Source organism: Somniosus microcephalus, unplaced genomic scaffold (genome assembly GCF_052327205.1).
Source record: "Somniosus microcephalus isolate GS21.2 unplaced genomic scaffold, FLI_Smic_1.0 unresolved_chr8, whole genome shotgun sequence".
NCBI classification, from domain to species: domain Eukaryota; kingdom Metazoa; phylum Chordata; class Chondrichthyes; order Squaliformes; family Somniosidae; genus Somniosus; species Somniosus microcephalus.
In genome coordinates this window covers 16049477-16057870 of record NW_028225186.1, presented here as the reverse complement: position 1 = coordinate 16057870, position 8394 = coordinate 16049477, and the positions used below count along the sequence as shown (strand labels likewise).

The window sequence follows — 8394 nt, the reverse complement described above, 5'->3', positions numbered from 1 at the left end:
AAAATGAGTGCGAGTTGCAGAGAGTGCTGTGAATGTTTGGGTAAATGACATAGTTCTTTAATGGTTATTTCTCTTTAAATCATTTGGAGTGGTGCAAATTGTTAGTGGCATTTGCCAGTAGTATCTTGATAAGATTACTTAAGCAGTTTAAGTAATGGGGAAAAGTTAAATATTTGAGATTCTGTTGATTTAAGAAGAGTAATGCAAGGTAACAGTGCAGTCAGAGTTAATTGGCAGGCAGTGAAAACCAGTTCTCTAACGAATCAGCAGGGGTGATTCAATTGGTTACAAACAAACAGTATAAAAAGATCAGTGCGAGTAGCAGAGCGTGCTGTGAGAGTTTGGGTAAGTGAGAGAGTACTTTAATGGTTATTTCTCTTGAAATCATTTGGAGTGGTGCAAATTGTTAGTGGCAATTGCCATTAGATTGTTGATAAGATTACTTAAGCAGTTTAAGTAAAGGGGAAATGTTAAATATTTGAGATTCGGTTGGTTTAAGAAGAGTAAAACAAGGTTAATTGGCAGGCAGAGAAAACCAGTGCTCTAACCAATCAGCAGGGGTGACTCAATTGGCTACAAACAAACAGTATAAAAAGACCAGTGCTAGTGCGAGTAGCAGAGCGTGCTGTGAGAGTTTGGGTAAGTGAGAGAGTTAGGGTAATTGGGGTGTGAGGTGCTGTTTCTGTTTTGTTTCTGGCCCTGTTTTTCCTGCCAATTTCAGGATTAGCAGACATCGTGGAGGCAGAGCAGCGTGGTGAGGCCCACTCGAGGCAGCCGGTAGCAGCAGTGGGTGTTGAGTCGAGTCGGAGCAGCGAGACGAAGCAGCCGAAAAAGGCTCCGAAGGCAACATACCAAGGGGACGTCAGAATTCAAAAGTGACATCACAGCCAAGCTGGTAGGTGATTGGCTGGTTCGTGAGTACTTTTCCTTCCCTTAGAAACCTTTATAAGTTGATAAGTTCAATTAAATAGAGGTGTGATATTCATCATCTAGAATCGGGGCAGAGGGTATTTAAAAATAATATTTTTAAATGTAATTAATGACATAGAATGGGAGAGCAGGTGATGTGTTACTGCTGCAATATGTGGGAGCTGGTGGACAGCATTGATGTTCAAAATGATCACATTTGAAGTAAGTGCTGGCTGCTCGAGGAACTCTGGCTCCGTGTTGATGAGCTGGAGACGGAGCTTCAAACACTGCGACACATCAGGGAGGGGGAGAGTTACCTGGACTCTGTGTTCCTGGAAGTAGTCACACCAATTAGATTAACAATTTCAGATGTAGTCTGTGGTCCGGGCAGGATGGTGTGACTATGATTGAGGCAGGGACGGGGAACCAGGAGGTAGTGCTGGACGAGCCACAGTCCTTGCTCTTGTCCAACAGGTTCGAGGCTCTTACTCCCTGTGAGGACGGGAACGGGGACTGCAGGGAGGATGAGCAACCTGGCCACAGCACCGTGGAATGAGGGGCCATTCAAGTGGGGGAGTAAATAGAAATGTTGTAGTGGTAGGGGATAGCATCATTAGGAGGATAGACAGGGTTCTTTGCAGCCGAGAGCGAGAGTCCCAAAGGTAGTGTTGCCTGCCCAGTGCCAGGTTTAAGGACATCTCCTCTGGGCTGGAGAGAAACTTGGAGTGGGAGGGGGAGAATCCAGTTGTCGTGGTCCATGTTGGTACCAACGACATAAATAGGACAAGGAAAGAGGTTCTGCTGAGGGAGTATGAGCAGCTTGGGGCCAAATTAAAAAGCAGAACCAGAAGGGTAATAATCTCTGGATTACTACCTGAGCGACGAGCAAATTTGGCTTGGGTAAATAAAATCAGAGAGTTAAATGCGTGGCTACAAGGCTGGTGTGGGAGAAAGGGGTTTTGCTTCTTAGGACACTGGCACTAGTATTGGGACAGGATAGAGCTTTTCCGTTGGGACGGACTTCACTTGGCCAGTGCTGGGACTAGAATCCTGGCGAATCGAAAAACTAGGGCTGTAGAGAGGGCTTTAAACTAATTAGTGGCGGGAGGGATGTTTCAAGAGAGTGAAAAATAAAAATGTCAACGGAGAAGGCAATAGAGCAAGGTAGCAGTGGGGGAATTAAAAACCAGATCGTGTCAGGAAGGGACAGAATATATAAAGATAAAGGTAAAGTGGTAAAGGGGGTAAAAGCAGGAATAAATTGTCACAAAGCATATTTAAACGTTCTTTATCTGAATGCATGCAGCATTCGTAATAAAATAGACGAGTTGACAGTACAAATAATTACACATGGGTATGTTCTGCTGGCCATTACGGAGACATGGCTGCAGGGTGACCAAGACTGGGAGCTAATCATCCAGGGGCACTTGACTATTAGGAAGGACAGACAGGAAGAAAAGGGAGGTGGGGTGGCTGTGTTAATAAAGATGGAATCACTGCAATAGTGAGAAATGATATTCGGTCAAATGTTCAGGATAGTGGAACGGTTTGGGTGGAGATGAGGAATAATAAGGGGAAAAAGTCACTAGTGGGCGTAGTCTATAGGCCTCCTAACAGTGGGATCTCTATTGGTCGGAGTATAAATCAGGAAATAGTTTGGGCTTGTAATAAGGGAACAGCTATAATCATGGGAGATTTTAACTTTCATAATGACTGGACAAATCAAATTGGGCAGGGCAGCCTTGAGGAAGATTTCATAGAGTGTATTAGGGACGGGTTCCTTGAGCAGTATGTTACTGAAACAACCAGGGGGCAGGCAATCTTAGATCTGGTCCTGTGTAATGAGAGAGGATTAATAAAAAATGTCCTAGTAAAGGATCCCCTTGGAATGACTGACCATAACAAGGTTGAATTCCAAATTCAGTTGGAGGGTGAGACATTTGGAGCTCAAACCAGCGTACTATGCTTAAGTAAAGGAGACTATGAAGGTATGAGAGCAGAGTTGACTAAAGCGGACTGGGAAAACAGATTAAGGTGTAAGACGGTACGTGAGCAGTAGTGTACATTCAAGGAGATATTTCACAACTTTCAAGAAAAATATGTTCCACTGAGGAAAAAGGGGCATAAAAGAAAAGACAGCCATCCATGGCTAAGGAAAGGAATAATGGATAGTATCCGACTGTAAACAAGGGCATATAAAGTAGCCAAATCTACTGGGAGGAGAGAAGATTGGGAAGCATTTAAAAGCCAGCAAAGAATAACTAAGAGATTAATTAATAAAGGGAAGATAGATTATGAAAGTAAACTAGCAAGAAATATAAATACAGATTACAAGTGTATCTACAGTTATATAAAAAGAAAAAGTGTGGCTAAAGTGAATGTTGGTCCCTTAGAGGACAAGACCGGGAAATTAGTGTTGGCGAACATGGAGATGGCAGAAACGCTGAACAAATATTTTGTATCAATCATTACAGTAGAGGACACAAAAACTATCCCAACACTGGACAAACAGGGGGCTATAGAGGTGGAGGAGCTAAACACGATTACAATCACAAAGGAGATGGTACTCGGTAAGATAATGGGACTTAAGGTGGACAAATCCCCTGGACCTGATGGTTTACATCCTCGGGTCTTCAGAGAAGTAGCGGTAGGGATTGCGGACGCATTGGTGGTAATAATCCAAAACTCCCTGGATTCAGGAAAGGTTCCAGCAGATTGGAAAACTGCTAATGTAACGCCCTTATTTAAAAAGGGAGGTAGACATAAGGCAGGAAAATATAGACCAGATAGCCTAACATCTGTGGTTAGTAAAATGTTGGAGTCCATTATTAAGGAAGCAGTAACAAGACATTTGGATAAGCATAATTTAATCGGAAAGAGTCAGCATGGTTTCATGAAGGGGAAGTCATGTTTGACAAATTTGCTTGAATTCTTTCAGGATGTAACAAACAGTGTGGATAAAGGGGAACCAGTGGTTGTGGTGTATTTGGAATTCCAAAAGGCATTTGACAAGGTGCCACACAAAAGGTTACTGCACATGATAAAATATCACGGGATTTGTGGTAATAACCTGCATGGGTCGAATATTGGCTATCGAACAGAAAACAGAGAGTTGGGAAAATGTTTCATTCTCGGGTTGGCAATCAGTAACTAGTGGTGTTCCGCAGGGGTCAGTCCTGGGACCACAACTCTTAACAATCTATATAAACGAATTGGAGGAGGGGACCAGTTGCAACATATCCAAGTTTGCCGATGCTACCAAGCTGCGAGGGCAAGCAGTGAGTGAGGAGGACATAAAAAACCTGCAAAAAGGACATAGACAGGCTACGTGAGTGGGCAGAAATTTGCCAGATGGAATATAATGTTGGAAATTGTGAGGTTATGCACTTTGGCAGTAAAAAATCAAAGTGGAAGTTATTATCTAAATGGAGAACAACTGCAAAGTGCTACAGTACAAAGGGAACTGGGGGTCCTGCCACAGGAAACAGAGAATGTTGGTATGCAGGTACATCAGGTGATCAGGAAGGCCAATGGAATCTTGGCTTTTATTGCAAGGGGGATGGAGTCTAAAAGCAGCGAAGTCTTGCTTCAGTTATACAGGGTACTGGTGAGGCCACACCTGGAATAATGCGTACAGTTTTGGTTTCCATATTTAAGAAAAGATATACTTGCTCTCGAGGCAGTTCAGAGAAGGTTCACTTGGTTGATTCCGGATATGAGTGGGTTGACTTATGAGGAAAGGTTGAGTAGGTTGGGCCTCTACTCATTGGAATGCAGAAGAGTGAGTGGTGATCTTATCGAAACATATCAGATTGTGAGGGGGCTTGATCGGGTGGATGTGGGGAGGATGTTTCTGCTGATGGGTGAGAATAGAACTAGGGGACATCATCTTAGAATAAGGGGCTGCCGTTACAAAACTGAGATGAGGAGACTCTTCTTCACTCAGAGGGTAGTAAATATATGGCATTTGCTACCTCACAGAGCTGTGGATGCTGCGACATTAAATACATTTAAAAAGGAGATAGACAGTTTCCTATCTGATAAGGGAATTAGGGGTTATGGGGAGCGGGCAGGGAAGTGGACGTGAGTTTGGGTTCGGATCAGCCATTATCCTATTGATTGGCGGAGCAGGTCCGAGGGGCCGTATGGTCTACTCCTGCTCCGAGTTCTTATGGTATGTTATGTTATACACTTCATTGCCTTCTGTGAAATGCCTGTTGTTTCAATGTCTGCAGTAACTGACATTGGGAACAAGATAATTTAAATGTTTACTTGCACACATTTAACTGTACCTCACAGTGTCAGAACCGTCACGGTTGTTATCCGCCTTCCATGTATTTTGTTGCCGACTGCATCTCCCTAACAAACTTAGCTGATCACAGCACGGCTATCAATCAACTCATTGCCAGTGTGAAAAATGCCACATTAGCAACGTGTGCAAGGCTGGAATGAGAGTGTACCTGGGCCGTGATAACTTATCCTGAGCATTAAGATATTCATTAGTCCTTACCCGTTGCTGCGTGAGACAATTCTCCTCATGCTGGTTCTTTTGCCGGTTATCTCCAATCAGTGTTCTCTGCTTACCGACCCTCCTGCCACTGGAAAGCGTTTCTCCGCATTTCCTCTACCAAATCCCCTTGTAATCATGCAAGCCTCTATTAAATTTCTCTTAACCTTCTGAGGAAGGCAATCCCAGCTCTCCACACTATCAACATAACTGAAGTCCCTTATCCCTCGGGCCACTCTGTAAGACGTCAAACTAAGGCTCTTGCTCTGTATGTCTGGCAGAGATAGACATATATTTGAGCTACAGGGGAGTCAAGGGTTATGGGGAGTTGGCGGGAATCTGGCGTAGAGTGGATGATCTGATCAGCCATGGTCTTATTCAATGACGTGGCAGGCTCGAGGGGCCGAATGGCCCACTCCTGCTCCTAATTCTTCTGTCCTTATTCTTCTTTCTCTCCCTTCTGCCTCTTTGTCCCTCGTTCAATTCTTGCACTGACGGACATTGCATCGCTCCCTTCTTTCTTAGTATAGTGGTGAGTATCCTCGCCTCTCACGCTGGAGACCGGGGTTTAATTCTGTGATGGAGAGGATTTTTCACCGCCTCCTCCTCTTCCTATATAACAGACTCGAGTGGCTCAATGGCCTCCTCCTGTTCCTGTGTAACATGCTTGAGGGGCTGAATGGCCTCCTCCTGTTCCTGGATAACAGACTCGAGTGGGTGAATGGTCTCCTCCTGATACTGTGTAACAGGCATTAGTGGCTGAATGGCCTCATCCTGTTACTGTGTAACAGGCTTGAGCGGCTGAATGGACTTCTCCTTTTCCTGTATAACAGACCCGAGTGGCTGAATGGTAACCTCCTGTTCCTGTGTAAAAGGCTCAAGGGGATGAATGTCCTCCTCCTCTTCCTGAATAACAGACTCAAAGAACTGAATCACCTCCCCCAGTTCCATTGTAACAGGCTTGAGGGTCTGAATGGCCTCCTCCTGTTCTTATGTAACTGGCTCGAGTGACTGTATGGCCTCCTCCTGTGCATGCATAACAGGATCGAGGGGCTGAATGGCCTCCTCCTATTCATGTATATCAGGATTGAGGGGCTGAATGGCCTCCTCCTTTTCATGTGAAACAGGCTCGTGGGTCTGAATTGTCTCCTCCTGTTCCTGTATAACAGTCTTGTTGGAATGAATTGCCTTCTCCTGTTCCTGTATAACTGGATCGTGGCTCTGAATTATCTCCTCGTCATCCTCAGTAACAGGTTCAAGGGGCTGAATGGATTGCTACTGCTCTTATACTGATCTTGTATCGCTGACTGGCTTCCTCGTGTCCAATGCAACAGTCTCGAGGCGTTAAAGGCCTCCTCTTGTCCCTGTGTAACAGGCTCGAGGGGCTGAATGGCCTCCTCCTGTTCCTGTATAACAGGCTACAGAGGCTGAATGGCCTCCTCCTGTTCCTGTGTGAAAGGCTCATGGGACAGAATGGCATTCTGTTCCTATGTAAAAGGGTCATGGGATTAAATGGCCTCAGCCTGTTCCTGTGCAAAAGGGCCTTGGGACTGAATGGCATGCCTCTGTTCCTTTGTTAATGTGTCATGGACATGAATGGCCTCCTCCTGATCCTATGTTAAAGGATCATGCGAAAGAATGGCCTCCTCCTGTTCCTATGTAAGAGGGCCATGGGACTGAAAGGCCTACCCCTGTTCCTATGTTAAAGGGCCATAGGACTGAATGGCCTTCTCCTGTTTCTATGTAAAAGAGCCTTTGGAATGAATGGCCTCCTCCTGCTCCTGTGTAACAGACTCGAGGGGTTCAATTGAATCCTCCTGTTCCCTTGTAACAGATTCAGGGGTGGAGAGGACTCAGAGGGAAATTGGGGTGGGACTGGAGCCACTTGTGTAAAGGAAGTGTTGGGAGGGGTGGGAACTTTCCCTTCACTGAATTACTGATTTACTGCCAAATGCACCGTCAGTAGAGGTAACACAGAACCCTGACCCCAAATCCAACTCTGGTGGAATTCGAACCCACAGCCTTTGAATGACTTCATCTAGTGACATAAGAATTAGAAGTCCAATGCGCTTCCATTGCGCCACAGAGCCAACTGCAGGCTCTTGTATTACAAAAGCAAAATATCGTTGATGTTGGAAATCTGAAATATAAACATATAAAATGCTGGAAGCACTCTGCAAGTCAGGCAGCTTTAGATGCCTGTGTAAAATGGTTCTGCTTTCAGTCCCGGATCATTCTGTGTCTATTTAAAAGGGATGTGCTGTCAGTGCCGGATCATTCTTTGACTTTTTAAAAGGATGTGCTGGCAGTCCCGTATCATTGTGTGTCTGTTTAAAAGAGATCTTCTGTCAGACTCAGATCATTCTATGTCTGTTTAAAACGGGTGTTACGTATTATTATAGAGTCTGCACCACAGAAACCGTCCATTTGCACGAACTGGTCTCCACACGAGGCTCCTCCTTCTGTACTTCAACTCACCAAAAAAAAGCCCGGATCAGTAATGGTAACCATGAAACTATTGGATTGTCGTAAAAACCCATCTGGTTCACTAATGTCTTTCAGGGAAAGAAATCTGCCGTCCTTACCTGGTCTGGCCGATGAGGGACTCCAGTCCACAGCAATGTGGTTGACTCTGAACTGCCCTCCGAACTGGCCTAGCATGCCACTCAGTTGTAACAAACCGCTATAAAACAAAATAATAAAAATGAATCTTGGAGGATCACCTGTACTGATCTATATCAGCCTCCTTCTAAGTTCCCCAACACCACAGAAGCCAGACTTCAGCCAATTCGATTCACGCCACGTGATATCAAAAACGGCTGAGCACACTGTCGACAGCAAAGGCTATGGGCCCTGACAACATCCCGGCTATCATGCTGGAGACTTGTGATCCAGAACTAGTTGCGCATCTAACCAAGCAGTTCAATGAGGCTACAACACTGGCATCGAACCAACAATGTGGAAGAGTGCCCAGGTAT

The 8394-nt window shown here is 45.0% G+C and overlaps 1 non-coding gene across 1 annotated transcript; it reads right to left on the bottom strand.

Moving 5' to 3' along the window:
* Positions 1 to 7410: 7410 nt before the first annotated feature.
* Positions 7411 to 7506, bottom strand: trnar-ucu (transfer RNA arginine (anticodon UCU)). The gene is made up of 2 exons: positions 7471 to 7506; positions 7411 to 7446 (listed from the first exon to the last, which is right to left on the bottom strand). It is a non-coding gene; the product is annotated as a tRNA-Arg (tRNA).
* Between the last annotated feature and the right edge of the window lie 888 nt (positions 7507 to 8394).